At 43.9% G+C, this 25743-nt stretch overlaps 1 long non-coding RNA gene across 1 annotated transcript; it reads right to left on the bottom strand.

The window, feature by feature from the left end:
* Positions 1-836: 836 nt before the first annotated feature.
* On the bottom strand, positions 837-19694 carry LOC116980841. Its single transcript, XR_004414074.1, has 3 exons — positions 19659-19694; positions 1716-1963; positions 837-958 (listed from the first exon to the last, which is right to left on the bottom strand). It is a non-coding gene; the product is annotated as an uncharacterized LOC116980841 (long non-coding RNA).
* Positions 19695-25743: the final 6049 nt, after the last annotated feature.

Raw genomic sequence — 25743 nt, forward strand, 5'->3', positions numbered from 1 at the left:
TCTTTGTTTAAAAAATAAATATTGTTATTATTTTAAAAAAAAAATTGATTCATGTTTAATTACGATAACATACTTCCTCCCTTGGATGACTTCGGCAGTGAGTGAAGCATGGACTGTTACACGGCTTGAAATCACAGAGCTTTAAAATCTTCACGTAGTCACTCACGTGACTCCGAAGTAAAATAGTAAGATTAAACGAGCGTACCAGTTTGAAGTTTGATCTTTATTTTATGAGGAGTTACGATGAGGGATTACGTGCCCTCCGCTCCCGCCCTCAAATATAAAGGTCAACTGGTATCCTAGTTCTTCTTATCTTTACTATGTTTATTTCAATTACTATTTCTGTGATTCCACACCGCTGCTTTGAAGAATGTCGCGCACGCGTGCTGTCGGTGTCTTCACGTAATCCCCCATTGTATACTAATACTAATAGAACTCCCATCCAATTGGTAGCTTTTGATTTTCATTAGCATATCCAAATGACACTCTGTTTCTCTGCTTGTTTCTGAGTTGATTCACTAGTCTAAAACCTCATTCACGGTCCGAACTAGATGCAAGGCAGGTTCATCCCAATGTCCATCAACTTTGCAAGGTCACAAAACTGGTTGTTTTGAAGTGCAAATACCACCATTTGAGTAAAGTTTGAAATCAGTTTGAATTTAATTTTCTCTTGTAAGCAAAATTTGAAATCATTGAACTGTTTAACTATTACAGTATTATCAGCGAGAAAATCACGATATTTTAAACATAAGGCATTAACTTGTTGAATGCCAAATGTGAAGTCACAATTTGCTCTTGAGGAGCAATCAAAAACTGACCATTCTTCTACCTCATCTTCAGGAAATCTTTCTTTTCCCGCTCACAACCTTCAACCTCGAAGGCCTTGTTTGCCAAACCCCTGGATTGTCGCCAAGAGAAGCCATGAGGATTCAGCCTCACACGGTCCAAGTCTGAGAGTCTGTAAGTTATTAAAATTAAATTAAAAGATGAAACTACACTCCAAGTTTTTAAACATTCAGCTTACTAAAATAGAAGTAAATAAAATAAGTAATCTAAGTAAAATAATAAATTATATGTAATAAATTATAAATAATTGAATTCTCTTTTTTCTGGAGTAAAAACATGTAATCCAGGTGTTGTTCTTTGAATACTGCTTGATGTTCAAACTGTGAAAATTATTTAAATTAAATTAAAAAATAAAACTACTGTCAAAATGTTTAAACATAGAGTTTATTCAAATAGAAGTAAATAAAATCATGATCTAATTTTTTTTTAAATTGAATTTGCTATTTTCTGTTACTACATCAACACCATCATTCCTGCTAAATCAACCATCACGCTATCATAGTTGTATCATTTATTATCTACGCCATATATGTATACAATTGGAAAACATCAATTAAAATTCCACCTCTAAACCATGTCGCTGACTTACAAGTACGTTCATAGGTATTTCTTCCATATAAAAACTATGGTATATTTCCCATCTTATTTGCAATGTGCACACACAAAAGTGAATAAAATCTTCCACAAAAATTGCAATGATGAATTTCCCACTCGATGGTGAGGGATTCCACTTAGGTTTACAAATTGGTGCAGAAATGGATTTTATTTATATACACACCCCAAGCCCACTGACCTACTGTATAAGGCAAACATGTACTGTGCTACACATTGTTTAGGAAATAAAATGCATATCATCTGCACATACATACCTTTTCAACAGCTGTATTTTCTTGAGCAAAGCACAAAGTGCTGGAGTAACTCAGTGGATCTAGCAGCATTTGGGGGCGGAATGGATAGACTGTGTTTTGGGTTGGGACCCTTCTTCAGACTGTATTTTCTTGCAAAGTTTTAAATTGTTTGTCTTCCAGATGCACTTCGTGTCTGGCTCCTCAACTGTATGGCAACTGAGGCCGGTGAATCGATTGGGGCTCCATTCATTTGGAAAGGGTCAGCCAAACTAAATGAAAAATTAAATAAGATGTTTGTATTTAGTTTAAGTAACTTTAAGGATTGGAATAAAACTCAAAGTGTTGGATGAACTCAGCAGGTCAGGCAGCATCTGTGGAGGGTATTCACAGGCAATGTTTCAGGTTAGGATTCAGACTGATCATTCCGAAGGAGGCCAATCAGTCTGAAAAATGTCCCGACCCGAAACATCACCTATCCATTCCCTCCACAGATGCAGCCTGACCTACGGAGTTATTCCAGCACCTTGTGTTTTACCCAAGATTCCAGCATCTGCAGTTCCAGTGAGTCTCCATTAAGACTTCAAAGTATGCTTTACTAGAAAAATGTACTCTTTAAATTTATTCTTTAAAATTTGAAATAATACTAACATTTTTAAGATGATCTCAACATATTTCAACTGTTTTTTAGATATACTCAATAGACAATAGGTGCAGGAGTAGGCCATTCAGCCCTTCGAGCCAGCACCACCATTCACTGTGATCATGGTTGATCATCCACAATCAGTACCCCGTTCCTGCCTTCTCCCCATATCCCTTGAGAGCTCTATCTTTAAGAGCTCTATCTAACTCTCTCTTGAAAGCATCCAGAGAATTGGCCTCCACTGCCTTGTGAGGTAGAGAATTCAATAGATTCACAGCTCTATGAGTGAAAACGTTTTACCTCATCTCCGATCTAAATGGCCAACCTCTTATTCTTAAACTATAGCCCCTGGTTCTGGACTCCCCCGAGACAATTGGAACTAGTTTACAAAACCCTTTAATAACATTAGCTGCCAAAGGTCCTTCAGGATCTGCTGCTGACATCCGGTTGTCGTGTCTGACCACCTCCTATTTGAGATACAGTCAGTGCAAATAGTGTTGAGGTAGCTGGGATCCACATGGCTCTCAAAGGTAAGTACAGTGGCAGCAATAACACTGGGGGCATAATCGTGTATGCAAATACAACTTACATATTTCATGCAAAGTATCACAATAATCAATAAATTATTAACAGAAAAACTATTTTAATTTATCTTGACTTGACCCAACAAAATAACCCACTTTTTACCTCTACCAACAATGATCACATCTAAGCTACTAAGGCAGGCAAACCTATTGAATGTACTACAAATATCCATTATGAACTTTGTTCTACTATAGTTGCTCTATGCACTCGGTAGCATCATGGATTAGTTTGCTTGAAATAACTGATCATTTAATGTACATTTATGCTGCTTCTAATGTGTCTGTAAAGCTGCAGCAGGTAAGACAATCATAGTTCCGGTTAAATATCTGGTGCATATGACAAATAAACGCTCTTGTACACCATGTTACCTATTTGTAAAAGTGCATTTAAACCCCAATGAACCTCTATATATTTGCAAAATTGAAACTGGTTTAAAATTAAAATTAATGCATATTGGAAAGCTAAGTTTGGCATTCATACTGTATGTCCCTGGATTTCACAGGGGCATGGTCTTTTGCTCACAGAGACATGTCTGGTTTGATCTTCCCCACCCACACCTAACTATTATGAAGCTCTAAACACCTAACCTAAACCTCTGAGTTTCCAGCCACACGTTTTAATACATTTTCTTTGGGAGTCTCTTCCAGTGGGGGGAAGGGAATATTGAGGATGTGCGGCATCTATTAAGTCTCTGGAGAGAAAGGTTATGCATTTCTCTTGGTTGAACATTCTCTGTCAATTCAGCCACATGATCCAGGTGCTTTCCAATGATGCAATCTCTGACAGGTTTGGAGACAGAAGGCTTGGAAGAAACACTGGGCTGAGGTGCTCAGCCGTCCACATTCAGGACGGCCAGGGGTAACTCTACATGTAAAGCTCATTCATCCCATGAAATGATGATGGTGAGTGATTGTGGGGTTGTATTGCGCTACCTTGATACATAGAACAGCACAGCAGAGGAACTGTAATGTCCATGCCAAGTTAAACTAATCAAATCTGTTTGCATATGATCTATATCCCTCCATACCTTGCATATTCATGTGCCTATCTTTTTATTTATTTATTATTTATTTATTTATTTATTAGAAGTAAGTAGTTCCTTTTTTCAGGTGCCAAATATATGTTAACTTGATACATTCTCTGTACAACTTCATTTTAATTTTTTTTAAAGAGAGAAATAAGAAAGAAAGATTGTAGAGAGTAGAAAAACGTGTAGTGTGTATAAAAAAAAGAGAGAGATAGTGAAGAAAAGAAATAAGAAAGACGAAAGAGCAAGAGAGAGATTAACAAATAGACGATAGGAGATGTGCCTATCTAAGAGCCTTTTAATTACCACTATTGTATCTGCCTCCATCGGCCAACGTACAGTCACTAGAAAACAAAGTGGAGGACTTAAGGTCAAGGCTGCTTTACCAAAGGGAGCTGAGGGAATGCTCTGTGTTCTGTTTCACAGAGACATGGCTCACCCCCAGCTCCCCATTCTCAGCGGTCCAGCCTGAAGGGTTCTCCATCCACCGCATGGACCGTACACTGGCATCTGGGAAAGGGAGAGGAGGGGGCGTCTGCCTCAAGGTCAACTCTGCGTGGTGCTCAGACGTGGCAGTCCTGTCCAATTCCTGCTCTCCACACCTGGAACATCTGGCGGTGAAGTGCCGCCCCTTCTACCTACCGAGGGAATTCACCTCCATCATCCTGACCGCGGTCTACATCCCACCCCAGGCAGACGTCCGTCTGGCACTGGAGGAGCTGCACGCCGTGGTCAACAAACACCAGACGTCTTATCCCGAGGCATTTACCACCATAGCCGGGGACTTCAAAAAGTCAACCTTAAGAAATCGCTCCCTAAATTCCACCAACATGTCTCCTGCAGCACCAGAGGACCATCACCCTCGACCACTGCTACACGACCATCAAAGACGCCTATCCCTCTATCCCTCGCCCTCACTTCGGTAAATCCGACCATACTGCGGTGCTGCTTCTTCCTGCCTACAGGCAGCAATTGAAGAGTGCACCCCAGAGGTGAGGACTGTACAGAGCTGGTTGAGGGAGGCAGAGGAAGAACTCCAGGACTGTTTGGAGTCTGTAGACTGGGCCATGTTCAGGGACTCGGCAACGGACTTGAATGAATACGCCACAGTTGTTACAGACTTCATAAAGAAATGTGTGGAGGACTGCATTCCAACAAAAACCTACCAAGTGTTTCCTAACCAGAAGCCTTGGATGAACCATGAGATCCGCACTCTTCTGAAGAGCAGATCCCGGACATTCATGTCTGGCTATGCAGAGGTCTACAAGAAGTCCAGATACGACCTTGGTAAGGCCATCAAAAAGGCCAAAATGGACTTCTGCTCCAAGCTGGAGGATGAGACGGATGTTCGGCAACTGTGGCAGGGCTTGAATGCCATCACCTCCTACAAGGTGAAATCAGGAGGCAGCTCGAATGTCAGCGAAGCATCACGCCCTGACGAGCTCAATGCGTTTTACGCACGCTTTGATAGGGAGAACACTGATGTGCCTTCCCGAGCCCCCATTCGCCGTGATGGTGTTACAGTCACAGTCACAGTCGCCGACGTCAGAAGATCCTTCAGAGGGGTGAACCCTCAAAAAGCGCCTGGACCTGATGGTATACCCGGCCGTGTTCTAAAAACCTGTGTGGACCAACGTTGGAGTTTTTATGGACATTTTCAACCTCTCACTTCTGAGGTCTGAGGTTCCCACCTGTTTTAAAAGGGCATCAATTATACCGGTGCCCAAGAAGAGTAAGGGGACGTGCCTCAATGACTATCGACCAGTGGCACTAACGCCGGTGGTGATGAAGTGCTTTGAGAGGTTGATCATGGAGCAAATCAACTCCTACCTCGACAAAAACCTGGACCCACTGCAGTTCGCTTACCGCCACAACAGATCAACGGTGGATGCGATCTCGCTGGCCCTCCACTCCGCACTGGACCACTTGGACAACTAAAACTCATATGTCAGGCTGTTATTTATTGACTACAGCTCGTCATTTAACACAATCATCCCCTCCAAGCTAGTTACCAAACCCGCAGAACTGGGTCTCTGCGCATCAAAAAGTCGCTGCATATCAGCCCTCTCCTCTGCGCATCTCTGCGCATCAGCCCTCTCCTCCGCGCAGTCTGACCACCTCTCTCTGTTCCTGCTCCCCAAATACACACCTCTCATCAGACGTTTGAAACCAACTGTGAGGACAGTGAAGGTTTGGCCTGAAGGTGCTGTCTCTGTACCACAGGAACAGTTTCTGCAAACAGACTGGAGTCTGTTTGCCACTCAGGCCACCTTTAACTCCCAAGTGGACATTAACACATACACCTCATCCGTTTTGGACTATATAAAATTCTGCACCGACAACGTCACTACCCACAAACAAATAAAGACCTTCCCTAATCAGAAGTCGTGGATGAGCAGAGAGGTCAGACTCTTGCTGAAGGCTTGCGATGCCGCTTTTAGATCCGGCGACGTTGAGGGATACAGCTCATCCAGGGCCAACCTGACAAAGGGAATCAGGAGCGCAAAACTCAAATACAAACGGCAGATCGAGGAGCATTTTCAAAACAACTCCGACCCCAGGCGCGTGTGGCAAGGCATCAAGTCCATTGCTGACTACAATAAAGTTAACATCCCCCCCCCCCCCCAGACAACGCCTCCCTTCCTGACGAGCTAAACTACTTCTATGCTTGTTTTGACTGGGACAACAAAACACCAGCCATCAAAGCTGCCCCACCCCCGAATGAACAACCCCTCAGTCTCTCCACCTCTGCTGTACAAGATGCACTGAGCAAGGTGAATGAGCACAAAGCTGCCGGCCCCGATGGCATCCCTGGGCGGGTGCTCAGGGCATGTGCTGGACAACTATCCTTGGTCTTCACTGACATTTCCAATCTGTCACTGGCCCAGAGTGTCGTCCCTACTTGCCTCAAGACATCAACCATTGTGCCAGTGCCCAAACAATCAGCTTCAGGGAGTCTCAACGACTTCCGCCCAGTGGCACTCATCCCTGTCATCGCAAAGTGCTTTGAGCGGCTGATCTTGGCTCATCTCAAAGCCAGCCTCCCCCCCACACTGGACCCCCATCAGTTTGCCTACCGGACCAACAGGTCTACAGAGGACGCCATATCGGCGGCCCTACACTCTGCCCTGACCCACCTGGACAACAACAACTCCTACATCAGGATGCTGTTCATTGATTTCAGCTCCGCCTTTAACACTGTCATCCCCGCTAGCTTGATCACCAAACTCAGCGGACTTGGCATCACCACCTCCCTCTGCAATTGAACACTGGATTTCCTCACCAACAGACCACAGTCTGTTAGGATCAACAACCTCACCTCCTCCACTGTAACACTGAACACCGGCGTGCCACAGGGCTGTGTGCTCAGCCCTCTCCTCTACTCCCTCTTCATCCATGACTGCATCCCTAAGTATGGCTCCAACGCCATCATAAAATTTGCCAACGACACCACGGTGGTAGGACTGATCAGTGACAATGACGAGTCAGCCTATAGGGAGGAGGTCCAGAACCTGGCAGCCTGGTGTGCCAACAATAACCTCGTCCTCAACTCAAAGAAGACGAAGGAAATCATCGTTGACTTCAGGAAGACCAGAGGTGGCAGACATACCCCCATCCACATAAACGGGACTGAGGTGGAGCGCGTCTCCAACTACAAATTCCTCGGGGTACACATCTCGGAGGATCTGTCCTGGTCCCTCAATACCACCAAACTGATCAAAAAGGCGCAGCAGCGTCTTTACTTTCTGAGGAGGCTTAAGAAAGCTCACCTGTCCCCCCAGACCCTGTCCAACTTCTACCGCTGTACCATCGAAAGCATCCTGACCACCTGCTTCACGGTATGGTACAGCAGCTGCACCGCAGCTGACAGGAAGGCACTGCAACGGGTGGTGAAAACCCGTTTGGTGGTATTCTGATTCCTGGGATGTCAGGACTGTCTTATGAAGAAAGACTGGATAGACTTGGTTTATACTCTCTAGAATTTAGGAGATTGAGAGGGGATCTTATAGAAACTTACAAAATTCTTAAGGGGTTGGACAGGCTAGATGCAGGAAGATTGCTCCCGATGTTGGGGAAGTCCAGGACAAGGGGTCACAGCTTAAGGATAAGGGGGAAATCCTTTAAAACCGAGATGAGAAGAACTTTTTTCACACAGAGAGTGGTGAATCTCTGGAACTCCCTGCCACAGAGGGTAGTCGAGGCCAGTTCATTGGCTATATTTAAGAGGGAGTTAGATGTGGCCCTTGTGGCTAAGGGGATCAGAGGGTATGGAGAGAAGGCAGGTACGGGATACTGAGTTGGATGATCAGCCATGATCATATTGAATGGCGGTGCAGGCTCGAAGGGCCGAATGGCCTACTCCTGCACCTAATTTCTATGTTTCTATGAAAACCGCTCAGTACATCATCGGTGCCCCGCTCCCTGCCATGGATGCCCTCCACCGAAAACGGTGTCTGAGACGGGCCGGGAAAATCGTCAAGGACCCCTCTCACCCTAACCATGGACTGTTTGCCCTCCTCCCATCAGGGAGGTGGTACAGGAGCCTCAGGTATCGCACAAGCAGGCTGAGGAACAGCTTTTTCAATAACACCATTACACTGCTGAACTCAGAGTCCCGACGCTAGCTATCTTTTATACTCTCCCATTTGTATACATTTATTTGCCTATGTACCAGTTTAATTCATCCACAGTCCACACATTGTTAACCAGTATTTTTATTTCTACTATCTTGCATTATGACCAGACGCTAAACTGCATTTCGTTGTACCTGGACTCGTATTTGTGCAATGACAATAAAGTTGAATTGAATTGAATTGAATCCCTCTGCAATTGGATCCTTGACTTCCTCATTCACAGACCCCAGTCTGTCCGTATTGGTGGAAATGTGTCATCCTCGAATAATAATCAGCACAGGAGCACCTCAAGGCTGCGTTCTCAGCCCCCTGCTGTACTCACTCTATACTCATGACTGTGTAGCCGGACATAGTGCGAACTCCATCATCAAGTTCACCGAAGACACCACTGTTCTGGGACGTATCGCTGATGGGGACGAGTCAGAGTATAGAAGTGAGATCGACCGATTGACCAAATGGTGCCAGCACAATAACCTGGCTCTCAATTCCAGCAAAAGGAACTGATTGTGGACTTTGGAAGGGATAGGACGGGGACCCACAGTCCCGTTTATATCAATGGGTCGATGGTGGAAAGGGTCAAGAACTTAGAATTCCTGGGCATGCATATCTCTGAAGATCTCTCCTGGTTCCAGAACACTGATGCAATCATAAAGAAAGCACATCAGCGCCTCTACTTCCTGAGAAGGTTACAGAGAGTCGATATGTCAAGGAGGACTCTCTCGAACTTCTACAGGTGCACAGTAGAGAGCATGCTGACCGGTTGCATCGTGGCTTGGTTCGGCAACCTGAGCGTCCAGGAGCGGAAAAGGCTGCAAAAAGTTGTAACCACTGCCCAGTCCATCGTTGGCTCTGACCTCCCTACCATCGAGGGGATCTATCGCAGTCGCTGCCTCAAAAAGGCTGCCAGCCTCATCAAGGACCCACACCATCCTGGCCACACTCTCATCTCCCTGCTACCATCAGGTAGAAGGTACAGGAGCCTGAAATCTGCAACATCCAGGTTCAGGAATAGCTACTTCCCCAAAGCCATCAGACTATTAAACACAACTTCAAACAAACTCTGAACTATAACAACCTATTGCACTTTATCAGTTTATTGATGTGTGTATATATATATTCTATGGTACATGGACACACTGATCTGATCTGTATTCATGCCGACAATATCCTGTTGTGCTGCAGTAATGCAAGAACTTCATTGTCCTATCTGGGACACATGACAATAAACTCTCTTGACTTGACTTGAGTCTTGACTTGACCCCTGGCAGCACCCTCTGTCATATAATAAACTTGCCCCGCACATCTCCTTTAAATATTGCCCCTCTCACCTTAATGTAATGGCCAGTAGTATTTGACATTTCCACCCTGGGAAAAAATGGTTCTGACAGCAGCACCGAGAAATATTTAAACAGTCTTATTAAATTTTAGTTTAGTTTAGAGGTGCAGCACGGAAACAGGATCTTCGGCCCATCGACCACTTCTACCATCGATCACCCATTCTATGTTATTCCACTTTCTCATCCACTTCCCTACAAACTAGCGGCAATTTATAGAGGTCAATTAACCTATAATCATGTTTAAGAAGGAACTGCAGATGCTAGAAAGTAGACGAAAAATGCTGAAGAAACTCAGCGGGTGAGGCAACATCTATGGAGAAAATGAGTAGGCGACGTTTCGGGTCATGACCCTTCTTCAGACTGATGTCAGCGGGGAGGGGGGGGGGGGGCGGGAAAAAGAAAGGAAGAGGCGGAGACAGTAGGCTATGTGGGAGAGCTGGGTAGTGGGAGGGGAAGGAGGGAGAAAGCAAGGACTACCTGAAATTAGAGGTGTAAACTACCCAAGCAAAATATGAGGTGTTGTTCCTCCAATTTGCACTAGGCCTCACTGGCAATGGAGGAGGCCCAGGACAGAAAGGTCAGATTTAGAATGGGAGGGGGAGTTGAAGTGCAGTTATATAATATATAACCTGATCTCCCGGTTGCCCAGCACTTCAACTCCCCCTCCCATTCTAAATCTGACCTTTCTGTCCTGGGCCTCCTCCATTGCCAGAGTGAGGCCTAGTGCAAATTGGAGGAACAGCACCTCATATATAGATATAGATATATCTATAATCATGCATCTCTTTGGGATGTGGGAGGAAATTGGAGAACCCGGCAAAAACCCATGGGGCCACAGGGAGAAGGTGCAAACTCCACAAAGACAGCACCCAAGGACAGGATCGAACCCAGGTCTCTGGTGCCATGAGGCAGCAGCTCTACCAGCTACATCACTCCTAAAGTTTTTGTTGGGTAAAAATAAATGCTAATCTGGAGTTTACAAGGTATGTCTTATCAAGAAGTCCCTGAAAATATTTTAGATTAAGACGTTTTCTTTAACTGAATAATTCTAGTCCTGACTCCATAGTTCTGTCTCCAACTATGAAAATCACCAGTGTTTTATGACTGGTTTACAGGAGGAGGCTATACCCTATAAAAGTTCTCATAAAAGATTCTCCTTCAGGAATGCCGGGCTTGGGTAGACCGTGGATAATCACAACACCATGTCTGGAGTTGAGGGGAAAGTCATGCTGTAAATTGTCCGTGTCATCGCCAGTATTTGCCCATGAAATCCCATCTGACATCATGGCGATGTGAAGGTGAAGCATGTCACGGGTCAAGGCTGCTTGTCAAGAATGCTGAGAAGAGTTGAACTGTTCTACCCATTAACAGCTCCCCGAGTGCCATTCAACTAATTTCTTCTCCCTTTCATTCTTTTTTTATCTTGCCAATTAAATGCAAATACTTCTTTACTGGTGGGCCAGGATACGTCACCCAACATTAAGCCATGAGTGCTGTTGACACAATAGTTGGTCAGGGTGCTGCAAGAGGAGATAGTCTGGATAAATATAGGAGAGAGAAAACAGGCTTGGTTCCCTATTAATCCTGTGATACAAAATGCACAGCATCTATTGTTTGGACACTAATTTGCTCTCATTCTGACACCTGATACACACATGTAAATGTATAGTGAAGGTACAAGTAGTTGCTTCATTATTATATATATGTTGGAAACATGCAGAATAGGTTTAGGTTTATTATTGTCCTGAGTACCGAGTGGCCAACTCATCACATTAATCAGTGTATAATGTTGACACAGCATCAGGGCTGCCAAGATGGAGCTCAACAGTGTCACTATCACCATGTAATAGGCATGCCCGGAGGATCATCAGTCACTTGTAGATTACTTACTGATAGATTCTCTCTTCGTGCAGCTTTGAGTCAACTTGCATTTGGTGCTTCTAATGGGCCTGTCTCACTTAGGCAATGTTTGGGGCGACTGCCGCAAGATTTTCAACATGTTGAAACATTTTCGGCGACAGTGGCGACAATTCTTGCTGTCGTAGATTGTCGTAGGTTGTCGCCAAGTGTCGTAGGTGAATTCCATTAAAACTAGACCCTGGCAGTCGCCTAAACAGTGGGACAGGCCCATAAGTTTCTATAAAGCTGATAAAAGTCAACATGGAATGTTGAGTCAAAGTCTGATGGAATTCCTGGTGGGATCAGAAATTCCTGATGGGAATTGCCACTAATATAATGATGCCATGTTGCTTCCAGACTTTGGTGTTTTAGCGGCAATTCCCATCAGGAATGCAAAATAATTGAGAATGATCCATCAGAAAGGGGGTGGTGGAAAGAGAGGATCATGTTCACCATGTCCTGCAAGGAACAATGCACGATGGTTCCGTGCTTCGCTCCGTCATACGCGCTGAGATAGTCCACACTCCGCAGCCACACCTCCAATGCAAGAACAGGGGGAGAACTACCTTCCCCCAACAACCAATAACTTCACAGTGGCCACCAGCTTCTACCACTGGGTACTTTCTTACAGGGATTCTTACAGGGATTGAAAGGCTGGATGCAAAGAGGATATTCCCCTCAGCTGAGGAGCCCAAAACCAGGGGCTAGTCAGAGAATAAAGAGAATGTCATTGAGGTTTGAGGCGAGAAATTCCTTCATGCTGAGGGTGGTAAATCTCTCAGATCCTCCAATTGTGAGGACTGTAGTGCTTCAGACACTGTCATTCATTCACATCAGAGATCCCAGGATCTGTGGATTGCAAGGGAATGATGAAGCCACAGTGCCATGTAGAATAAGATAGAGGATGAGGCATGACCTTGATTAGTGGTGGAATAGGCTCAAAGGGCAAGTGGCCTACCGCTGCTCTTAAATTGCATGATCTTTCTGTATTCAATGATCCAATTCAGCAGATAGCTTAGTAATCCATCTTCTGAATGTACATGTTCTTGCTCGAGTTTTCTGTTGCCGTTTCAAGAGATGAGTGTGTATATCCATTTTATATCCACAAACTCTCAGAGTCATCTTTACCCCACCTCCTCCCAACCTGATTCCCATAAGGACTCCATTCCATGTTTCCTTCTTCTCTGGGTCCATCACACATGTGCTGATTACAGCATGTTCTGCACAACTGCCTCCCTGATGCTTTCCTTTTCCCTCTACCATGTTTGACAGGGCTCTCGACTGTAACTGTTCCATTTCATGTATGTTTTGCCCCACACTCCTACCAACGTAGAGAACAGGATTATATGTAATGCCATGCAATATGTTTGTGTGGTGAGGCTGACATTATTCAAAGCGCTGTGGTGCGTGTGAACTGTCAAAAACAGTCGTAAAGTTTACGGCAGAACTATAAGCACAGGAATGATTCAAAACATCATGGTCTAATCACAGGCAGAGATTGAGCGAAAGGAAGGCCATGCATTAAGTGGTGGTGCAGTTTGTGGAACATGATGTTTAAAGATACATTAAACAAATATAACTATGACAATAGACAATAGGTGCAGGAGTAGGCCATTCGAGCCAGCACCGCCATTCAATGTGATCATGGCTGATCATCCCCAATCAGTACCCCATTCCTGCCTTCTCCCCATATCCCCTGACTCCGCTATTTTTAAGAGCCCTATCCAGCTCTCTCTTGAAAGCATCCAGAGAACCTGCCTCCTCAGCCCTCTGAGGCAGAGAATTCCACAGACTCACAACTCTCTGTGAAAAAAAGTGTTTCCTCGTCTCCGTTCTAAATGACTTACTCCTTATTCTTAAACTGTGGCCCCTGGTTCTGGACTCCCCCAACATCGGGAACATGTTTCCTGCCTCTAGCGTGTCCAAGCCCTTAACAATCTTATATGTTTCAATGAGATTCCCTCTCATCCTTCTAAACTCCAGAGTGTACAAGCCCAGCTGCTCCATTCTCTCACCATATGCATGCCCGCAATAGCAAGAATGTTCTTCCTCAAATTAGGGGACCAAAACTGCACACAATACTATGCGCTGAACCTCTGAGCATCAGAGCATAGTTTCTTGCCTTTGCTCAGAGAACCAGCCCCCTGGATGAAGGGGACAGCCTTCAGTGCGACTTCCAGTACAAAGCCAAACTAAATCATGCTGCAGAGCATACTCTCTCCACTGTTATGCTTCTACAAAGATGCAGTTCCTTCCAGTGGGACTTCCACCTCCAGCTACAGCCAACCCTGAACTGCATCCTAACTTGGACTACTCTGAAAAATAAGCCTGCCTGCTGATTGGGAACATGCTGAAACCAAGTTAGCAGAGTAGACATTGAGCACTGGTCAGGCAGCTTTACTAGAGAACGTGGATAGGAAGCAAAGTGGCACACATACCCCGGTGTACATTGATGGCATTGAAACAGAGATGGTTGATAGTTTTAAGTTCTTAGGAATAAATCTCTCCAGCAATTTGTTCTGGACCAGCCACATCAAAGCAACGGCCCAGAATGCACATCAACACCTCTACTTCCCTGGATGGCTAAGGAAGTTGAACATGCCCCCAACAACCCCCCCCCCCCCATGTCACCAACAACCCCCACCAACTTCTACAGATGTGCGTAGAAAGCATTTTATCACGATGCATTGCAGAATGTTTCGGAAAAAGCTCCATTCCATGACCGCAAGAAATTGCAGAGATTTGTGGACGAAGGCCAGTCTCGTCATGCAAACCAACTCCCCTTCCATTGACTCCATCTATACTTCACACGGCCATGGCAAGACCACCAGCATAATTAAGGACCAGTCTCACCCCGGCCACTCCATCTTCTTCCCATCAGATACAGACATTCGAAAACACACACACCTCCAGATTCAGGGACAGTTTCTTCCCAGCTGCTATCAGGCAACTGAACCGTCCCCTCACCAACTAGAGAGCGGTCCTGACCTCCTGTCGACCTCATTGGAGACTGTCAAACTATCTTTAATTGGACTTTACCTTGTACTAAACAGTATTCCCTTTATCCTGTATCTGTACACTGTGGGTGGCTTGATTGTAATCCTGTAGTCTTTTCATTGATTGGCTGGCACGTACCAAAAATGCTTTTCACTGTACCTCAGTACACGTGACAATAATGAACTAAACTCAGTGATGTTTCGGGTCAGAATCCTTCTACAGACTGAAGAAGGACCCCAACCCGAAACGCCACCCATCCATGTTCTACGTTCTCCAGAGATGCTGCCTGGCCCACTGAATACTGCAGAACTCGTCGTCTTTTTTAGTAAACCGCCATCTGCAATTGCTTGTTTTCCTTTAGGCGGGAGGTGGACTGGCTGTATTTAGTGAACTGTGTGTTACAATCCCTAACCTGGCTTTCCAGCACCGCACAATTGAACTCTTTTGATGTCTCTCCCAGTGATTTGCTTTTTAAAATGTTTTTGTGGTTGTATGTAATAAAACATCTCCTTTACTATTCTGTTCAGTGTCAGGTTGGCTTTCGTTCTATTTAATCATCTCTCATATTCCATTCCTTCACGTCTCCTGTAACCCATTCGTTTTTGCATTGTGGAAGATTACGCAGCAACATGCAGAAATCTTTGAAGGTGCCAAGACAGTTAGCAAAGCAGGCAATAAAGCATATGGGATCCTGAACTTTCTAAATGGAGGATTACAAATGTCAGGAAATCATGCTAAACCTATAAAAACATTAGTTCCATCCTGGCAGGAGCGTTGTAAGTGATTCTGGGCACTGCAATTGAGGAAGGATGTAGAGGCTTTGGAGTGGTACAGAAGAGATTTATTAAAATATTTCCAGAGATAAGGGATTACTGTTGCATGAATAGACTGAGGAAGCTGAGTTTGATCTCCTGTTGAAGTAGAGAAAGCCAGGAGGAGGTTTAAAGGAGTGTGTAAAACTATAAAGAACATAGTAAAAAAATAAAGTGAAACTGCTCTCAGTGATTAAAGGCCCATAAACAGAGGGCTCAGGGGACACAAGGAATTGCAGATGCTGGAATCTTGAGCAAGCCGCTGGAGGAGCTAAGTGGATCAGGTAGCATTTGTGAAAGGAATGGACGTCCTGACCGAAACAACACCTATCCATTCTATCCACCGATGCTACCTGACCCGCTGAGCTCCTCCAACATGATGTGTTTTGAAACAGAGGCAAAGGAACAAAGAGAGTCATGCAGAAGCCTCGTTACAAAACAGGTGGCTAGGATTTGGATTGCATGACCTGAGATGAAAATGGTGATTGGCTTCGCAAAAGGAATTGGTGGTACCTGTAAATTCCAGGTATAAGGCAAACATGACCAATCCAGCCATTACCTTGAGTCGAATACCCTGCTGCAGTATTCTGCACATCATGTGTACAGATTAAATATTACTCATTATGCATTACTTATAAATATATTGTAGCGGCACCTGCTAGCGCATGCAGATATCGAACGCGGCGTTCGGAAGCCGCGGTTACGTGACTCGGGAGGGGCTGCTTGTTTCGCGCGGTTTTTCACTTGGGCGCGTTACTTCAGTGCTGACCACCGTTGTGGGCAGACGTGTCCGAAGAACCTGTATACTGGATATCGAACTTTTGAATAAAGATCTGTTGAAAACTCCAGTAGTCGTTTCGTAGACTACTAAAATATCACATATTTCAATACCATGCATTTTTCAATCGAGTACACCATAATTTGGAACATATGGTCAAAGCAGTTATGAAATTGTGAATTTTACTATTTTATTCAAGAATTTGGGAAATTTTGTTTTGCAATCATTCATTTCACTCTGAAAAAGTAATGATCAGAACCTCTGAACTTGATTTATGCACATTTAATTGGATAATTAATATATAATGAAGATTTATCAGGATATCAAATGAAGGGAAATGGAAAGTTTAGATAATGCTGATAACTTTGCTCAACATAGACTACCAGAATTTGTGGGATTTTAATGTTAATCACGCTGGATTAGGTAGGATTTATGTAAAGATGGGGACTTGATGGTCACTCCAGTCGAGGGAGAAGAGGTGGTGTTATGCAAAACGGAAAGGTTTTTGTCAATGTAATTAAAAAATGGTGTAGTGACCTAAATGGAGTGTTGTAGTGACCTAAATGTTGTAGTGACTTAAATGTAGTGACCAGCATGGAGCCTTCAGTTTATTTATTTCTAGAAACAAGTATCTGCAGATGCTGGTAGTAATACAAAAAAAGACATAAAGTGCTGGAGTAACTCAGCAAGTCAGGCAGCATATGTACAGAACATGGAAAGGGGACTTTGGATCGAGACCCTTCTTCAGAATTATTTGTTATCTTTTTCTATTTTCTTTATTTTTGTGAGAACATTCAGATGCAGCTGTTAGCTAGCAAAGATTTTTGAAGATGTTATCCAGGGTTTACACGGTAATGGATTGTAATAAAGGCATCAGGTACTTGGGACAATTCTGTAGATACAGAACTGTAGGTCTACAAGAAATGACCCACATGAAGAGAAGGGTCATTCTTCTAGAGAACAATATGGTGGCAAATGAGATTCGGCTCAGGGTGTTATATGTCAGGGTAGGACAAAAGTCTCAGGTTGGTTCAATTGGTGACATAATCTGCTCGTATCTTGATCAAAACACAAAGTGCTGAAGGAACTCAGCTGGTCGGGCAGCAACTGTGGAGAGAATGGACAGATGACGTTTCAGTCTTGAAGCTTACTGTTTAGTGATCATTTGAGAGTAATCAAGATAAAGCCATCGCCTTTTCACTCTGTCTACTGGAGGCCCTTAACGAATCACCTCCATTTCTTGAACAAAACAATATATTTCCACCTACCCACCCACTCACTCACTCAGTCGATCTCTCTCTAAGTGTTTCCATCCAGTTCCACTCTTTGGGTCACATTCTATAGGTCCGTGCAGTCACATGGAATAAAGATGCTGGAATCTTGCATGGAACACAAAGTGCTGGAGTAAATCAGTGGGCCAGGTAGCATCTCTAGATGAAATGGACAGGCGACGTTTTGGGTCAATCAGTCTGAAGAAGAATCAAGACCCGAAACGTCACCTATCCATATCCTCCAGAGTTTCTGCCTGACCCGCTGAGTTACTCCAGCACTTTGGGTCACTATGTAAAATTCCGCACTCAATGCAGCTGCTTAAAACACCACCCTCTTTTGTCCTCCACATTCTTGTTCTTTTGGTTCCAGCAGCTTTTGTTTTGCCACCGGGGAGACACCCTGAAGGTGTTAACCTTCATGTCCAGCTGTTTATAGTCTTCCAGCAGAAACCCATGTCTGGGAAACACAGGCCACCAGCTGGGGGACCCCAAACATAAAGCTGCTGACAGATTTCAAAGTACAGGCTATCAGGCAGAAAATAAACTTCCTGTCTGCGCACAACGTATATCTGTAGAAAAATGGCCCTTCCCAGTCAGATTTATATATGCAGTAAAATAGTTTCAAAGCAATGGAAGTTTGGGAGGTCAAAGGAAAGCTGTATGCCTCCAGTACCAGGAGTCAAAATAAGCAAAATGCATCAAATTGCTGACCAGAGAAATCCAAAGGTCAAATAAGGCATTGAAACAGCTTCCTCTTTTTTATGCTTTTATTTTGTGCTTTGCAAAAGGCATTGTGTACGTCATTCATTTATTCATTGAACAGTACAGCGCAGGAACAGGCCCTTCGGCCCACAATGTCTGTGCTGAACTTGATGCTGAGATAAACCAATCACCTCTGCCTGCACATGATCCGTATCCCTCCATTGGGATTGTCCTTGTCCCTACCTAATAGCCTCTTAAATTCCACCATTCACCACCACCCCTGGCAGTGCATTACAGGCACCCACCCAGCCTCTGTGTAAAAAACTTGCCCCGCTGTCCTTTAAACTTTGTCTCACTCACTTTAAAGCTATGTCCTCTAATCTTTGGCATTTCCCCCTGGGGAAAAATGTTCATTTTATGTTAACGCTAATCTTTGCTTCTTATTCCCCTGTTGGTTTTATGTTCTCCTCTGCTCTTAGTATGTTTGTACACGATACTCACCATCGCAATTTAAAAGTATTGTCGATTCTTGAATCTAACAAATCAATAGCTTAGCTCAGTGATAGCCCAGATGATATATAAAATTCCCTCACTTCCTGCTGTTAACTGAATATACCACATCAATGAACATTGTTTAAAGCTACAATACCTCAGTATGGACTGAACATTGACACCACACCTAAAGAACTTGTACCTCAGCATGGAATTCATTTTTTGCAGATACACGCAGGGCACTTTGGCAGGGCACCTTGTGAAAGGTGAATTTCTTTCTCTGCATTGCTCCTTTGTTGTGGGATGGTAATTCATGCATTGTCCTGCCCCCCCTCTCTTCCAGCTTTCACCCCCTCCCCCCACAAACAGTCTGAAGAGGGCTTCCAACCCGAAACATCACCTATCCATGTTCTCCAGAGATAGTTACGCCAGCACTTTCTCGTTATAGCTCATCCCAGCAGCATTCTGGGACCCTCTTGTTTTTAATGTATGTATATAATTCCTTGGGACACTCCTTAATTCAACTTGGCAATGACATTTCATGGCCCCTTTTGGCCTTTCTAAATTGTTAACATCAATATAGTACACCAAGATAGTACATCTATATAGTACACCAAGATAGTACGTCTATATAGTACGTTAATATAGGAGAACCCAGATGGTGCACAAAATCCCCTCACTTGGGAACATGTTTCAGCTCCTGTCTGAATCATCTTTTTACACCTTTTATGTACTTCTTTTTCTTTTTGACCAAATTTACAACCCTTCTGATCATTCAGTGCTCCCTTACATTGCCTTCCTTATCCCTCTCCTTCCTGGAACATGCTGGTCCTGAACTTTGATCAACTGGTCCCTAAATGATTGCCATATGTCTGATGTGGATTTAGCCAATAACAGCCGTTCCTAATTTAGCCTCCCAAGCTCCTGCCTAATAGTGTTGTCGTCTGCCTTACCCCAATTTAATGCATCCCGCCAAGATCCTGACTTAACCTTATTCATAACTAAAAATGTATAAAGTTGTGATCACTGTTCCCATAATGCTCTTCCACTGAAACACCAATCACCTATCCATGCCCATTTCCCAAGGACCAGGAAAGAAGCCCCTCTTCGAGTTGGACTATCCACATACCACTTAGGAAACCCTCTTGGATAGACCAAACAAATTCTGCCCCCCGCAATATGACCAGCCCTCGCAGTAATCTGTCCATACATCTGATACTATCTTTTGGGAGATAATTGGGAGGCCTATTGGGTTTACTTTCTTCTCTCCTTTTCTAATTCCTCACTGTTTATTTGTATCTTCCCCAGACATGTCATTCATTATTCATTGACCTCCATCAGCCTCTCACAAACAGCATCAGCACCACATGTTATTCAGTCACACCTGATTTCTGCTCAATCACATCTAATGCCTTTTATTCCCTGCCCCGTTCCTGCTTTCCCTAATATTTGGTAACTTATCTCCACCGTTTCTTAATTCTGATGTAATGTTGATGCTCAACGGATGCTGCTGAACCTGCTGAGTATTTCCAGCATTTTCTGTTTTCACTTTGGATTTCCAGCATCTGTAATCACGTATTTGGTTTGCCAGAATTCCTTCATAATTGCTTCCACCATCTCATTATTCATTCTTGCTTCCTTACTATGCTTCCTAAAACTGCAATCCAGAAGCTGAATGTACAACTCTCGGCCCTCCCATCATGATATAATGGAGTGATGCATGAAGCGTTATCATAACATGACAACCCCTCGCAGTAATGTCCAAGAAAAAAATCCAGAAACTTGATTAGTACGGGTGTCAGGGGTTATGGGGAGAAGGCAGGAGAATGAGGTTAAGAGGGAGATAAGAGGGAGAGTAGACTTGATGGGCCGAATGGCTTAATTCTGCTCCTATCACTTATGACTTTCTGACCTTCTGTTATTCCACCATGGTGTGATTTTCTTATCTCTCTTTTCATCTCCACCTATTTCAAGTCACATGTTTGGAAAGTATACCAACACCTCCACTTACTGAGAAGACTAAAGTAGTCCGGCCTGTCTCTAACCCTTCTTAGAAGCTTAGATACACTGTGGAAAGCATCTGATTGGGATGCAGTACAGCTTGGTTTGGCAACAGCTCTGGCCAAGACCACAAGAAATTGTAGACAGTTGTGGATGTAGCCCAGTCCATCGCACAAGCCAGCCTCGCCACCGTCAACTCCATCCACACCATACTGCCTCGGGAAAGCAACCAACATACTCAAAGGCCATTTTCACTGTAGTCATTCCCTCTACTCCCCTCTTCTGTCGGGCAAAAGATACAAAAGGTTGAAAGCACACACCACCGGGCTCAGGAACAGTTTCCTCCCCACTGTTCCCAGGCTACTGAATCAGGTGGGGTGTGGCCCCGATCACCCAACCTATCTCAATGGAAACTTTGCACTTTTTATTCATCTGCATTTTAATGCTATATCACTGTAACACTACACTCTGCACTATGATATTTTTCTGTGCACAGCCTGGTGTATGGCCTGATTGTGCTCATGTATAGAATAATTTAACAGGATAGAACACAAGGAAGGTTTTTCCACTGAATCTTGGTACATGTGACAAAACCAATACTTTGTACACTGAAATGTTCATGGCTGTGTGTAGATCACCATCACATCCAATGAAAGATAGAAAATAGGTGCAGGAGGAGGCCATTCGGCCCTTCGAGCCAGCACCGATGGTGCTAATTGTGTAGGAAACTTGGAATGTAAATGCATTGGTTAGGTGATGGGGTGGGAGATTGCAACCTTCACGTGGTCCACCCTGTTTCGACTAATGCAATCAACCCAACGTGCACAAACAAATAGATCAAATAGAACAAGTTGACCTACAACTTTAGGCAGCGCACGCCATACACAAGAAGAAGAAGGTTAGGTGATAAGCCACTGTTGGATCCGTTTGTTGGATAGGTTACACGATCTTCTGGGTTATCCTATCTAATTTTCCCGCTATCATTGCACTGCAAGTGTAAAATCTAGCACTTTAGTCTCTGATGATGAATTCCAAATACTTCTCTATAAGCAATATTAAAGTGACAGATCTGCGGCGGTTACCTAACATATTTTTCCTCTCTTCTTTAAGGAGCATGGAAATATTTGTAATCTCCATCCATTCCAAAAAGTTAATTCCTGAATCAAGAGCTTTGAAAAATTAAGGATCATATGGCTGCTATTTCATCCATTTATTTCATTAATTACCTGGACTGGAAACCATTAGATGCCGAAGACTCATTATTAATGAAAAAACATTATTTTTTCATTATACTTTATTTTTTTAATGTAAAATCCACCATATTCCTCCCTTTGGTTTGTTAATTATATTCTGATTGTTTTGTCTGTATATGAATGCACAGAAATTCTTTACATTACACCGGGTGGCGCCATCAGCAGTGGCTGCCTCGCCAGCAGTCTGTCTGTCCTTTCTTCTTTTTGATATTGTTATGTGTTAAAAAGTATGTTTGTTTTATGTGCGGGGTGTGGGGGGGTGGGGGGGGGGGGGGGGGGGTTGGGGGGGGAGGGGGTGGGGGGGAGTTGGGGAAAACTTTTTTCCAGTCTCTTACCTTTTCTGTATCGTATCTCCGTCCCCACTGCGGCCTAACATCATGGAGTTGCCGACATTTTCTGTAGACAGACTCGGCGTTTCAAGCTGTGGGAGTCTGTGGGACTTTAACATTATGGAACTTTCGATCCCTTTGTCTGGGGTCAAAGCTCCAACCGCGGGGCCTGTGGACATTAACATCGTGAAGTCCGCGGTCTCTGGTAAGAAGAGGCCAACTCGGGAGCTTCATGCCGCGGACAAAGTTTCAACTGCTCCGATGTGGGAGTTTCGATCACCCCGACGGGGGCTTCGATCGTCGGCTGCGGGGGCTTTGAACGCCCCGACTGCAGATGGTTTGACTGCCCCGACCGCGGGAGAACAAGAGGAAGAAGATTTAACTATATTGCCTTCCATCACAGTGAGGAATGTGGAATCCACTGTGGTGGATGTTTATGTTAACTTTTATGTGGCTGTGTGTCTTGCTGATTTTCACTTAGTGTGGCTGTATGGTAACTCAAATGTCACTGGACCTTAACTGGTACATGTGACAATAAACTGACCTTGAAACATTGAAACCTAAAGTAAACTTTTAGTTTATAGTGCACAGCCAGAGACACTTTTCTTTCTATACAACCAGAGGATATTTTAAATTCAATATTATGAATTCCACTTTGAAATGGTTGATCATGTAACTGTTATTAATTGAGCAAAAAAAGCGTGGCATTACTTTTTTTTTTGCTGGAGAAAGCAAAAAACAAGAGAGCTCAGCTTTGCTTTCACTCTACTGTTGCAGGCCCCAGTATAGAGCAATAAGCAAGCTGAGCCTTCAAACCACCAATCTATACTTTTGTTCGGAGATTGAAACAGGCCCTTCCACCCAAAGAGTCCACACCGACCATCGATCGGATGTGCACACGTGTTCTGTGTTATCCCATTTTCTCATCCACTCCCTGCACACTAGAGGCAATTTTACAGAGGGTAAATTTACCAACGAACCAGCAGGTCTTTGGGATGTGGGAGGAAACCCACACAGTCACAGGGAGAACATGCAAACAGACAGCACCCGAAGCACAGTATGGCTTGAAACCGGTCTCTGGCGCTACGAGGCAGTGGGTCTACCAGCTGCGCCACTGTGCCAACCACCTTCCCTTCCTTTTTTTGTCAAATGTTTCTTTCAATAAACAATTGCTTTCAAGATGAGATGCAAAATTTCTTCTCAAAAAATGTACTTTGTGCTTTGATGTATGCAGCCTATTTAGTTTATCTAATTTGCCAGTTAGTATAGAATACTAAATGAGAGGGCATTACCAATATTCTGGCCAAAATATCAAGCAAAGAGGATTTATCTGCAAACAGGAAAAATGAGGAGGAAATAAGTAAAGGGCCTGTCCCACTAGGACGACCTAATCCACGAGTTTAGTAGACCCTAGACGAGTTGAAAAAAATGTCAAAGTCGTGTTGACTCACCGAAGTAAAAGGCCCCCAACAACCTCCTACGACTATGTCTACGACCTCCAACAACCATGTCTACGACCACCTATGACCCCCCTCAACCTCAGTCTTTCACACCTAAGACCAACTACGACTAGCTACGAGTGGAAAATGATCACATGTTTGCATTTTTTTTTCTCGGGCCAGTTACCAACCTATCACTATCCACAGGGCTACCATCACGACCTACTAAGTATGTAAGTAAGTAAGTTTATTGGCCAAGCATTCACATACAAGGAATTTGCCTTGGTGCTCCACCCACAAGTAACAACATGACATACAGTGACAGTTACAAATGACTCAGAAAACACTAAACATTAATAATAATAAAACATTATGATAAAACACCATTGATCAAGCATGTGAACCAACAAAATACCAGATCAAAGGGAGGTGACAGATTTTTGGATGTTGAGTAGCGCAACTGCTCATGGATAAAAACTGTTTTTATGTCTGGCTGTGGCAGCTTTGACAGTCCGGAGTCACCTTCCAGAGGGAAGTGATTCAAAGAGTTTGTGGCCAGGGTGAGAGGGGTCAGAGATGATCTTGCCCGCTCGCTTCCTGGCCCTTGCAGTGTACAGTTCATCAATGGAGAGAAGGTTGCAGCTAATAACCTTCACTGCTGACCTACCTGCGACCTACCTACAATTAAAAAGTATCAATTTTTTCCATGTCGACCTTTTTTTTACTCGTGGACATTTTTATCAGGCTGGAAAAAACGCCGCGACCTACTTGAGGCCACGAATACGCGGAGACCACTCACGAGCATCAGGAAGACTTACGGAGACCTCCTAAGACCACCTACGAGCTTGTGGCGACCATGCTGCAAGTATGAGTCCAGGGCAAACTCGGCAGAGGTCGCCAATTAGGTTGTGAAAGTGGAACAGGGGCTTTAGGCTTGTTATATGATCACAAGTTGTGAACCATCATCAGGCTACCTTAGTGCTTCAGTGCAAACTATTTGACAGCATATGAGATCTATGTGTAGGTAGGCACCAGAAGCTGAAGTAAATGCTCCAGCATTTAGTGTCTATTTCCTTTGAGATCTATGATACTGAGATAAGAAAGAAGAGTTGAATTTTCCACAAGAATGAGTTGAGGCAGCTATAATAACATTTTAAAGATATTTGGACATGTGCATGGATAGGAAAGGTTTATGGGATAAATGGAATCAGCTTAGATGTGGCATCTTGGTGAGCATGGACAAGTTGGGCCGAAGGGCCTTTTTTCTGTGTTGTGGAACTCTGTGGATTAACAGATGGGGCTTAATTTCTTTAAAAGGAATGTAACGGTTTTAACTTAAATTCTTTGAAAGATGACTTAACGATTTCAACATTCCAATGTTCAGTTCTAATCAACGTTTATCGTTCTCATAGAGTGAAAAAGAATGAGATGCAAATCTAAGACAGCTGAATAGTGAACAGAATGGAACCTTATGTTGAGCAAGGATCCTGCTGGAAGGGGTTTGTGTATATTTGAAATTGTCAGGGCAAGCCTGTAACCATGAAAGGGCTTCACTTCATTTCAATGTGTCAGACTTGTAAGCATTTACACCCATTGCACTCCCACCCCCCTACCCCTAGCCCCATCATATCTCATGGTCTTGACTAGTGACTTAACAAGACATCTGGTGGCCATGGAGGCACATCAAGGAATATGCGAGTTTCAATTGACAAGTTTATACAATCTGTGTTTCATGACAAAACAGTTCCGTATGTGCTAAAATCTTTCATAACACTGCACCTTGATCACATTGCCTGTTCAAAACATCAAAATGGCACTTGAAACTAAACTGGTTCGGATATTAGTGGAGTTAC

The sequence above is a fragment of the Amblyraja radiata genome, chromosome 14, assembly GCF_010909765.2.
Source record: "Amblyraja radiata isolate CabotCenter1 chromosome 14, sAmbRad1.1.pri, whole genome shotgun sequence".
NCBI classification, from domain to species: Eukaryota; Metazoa; Chordata; class Chondrichthyes; order Rajiformes; family Rajidae; genus Amblyraja; species Amblyraja radiata.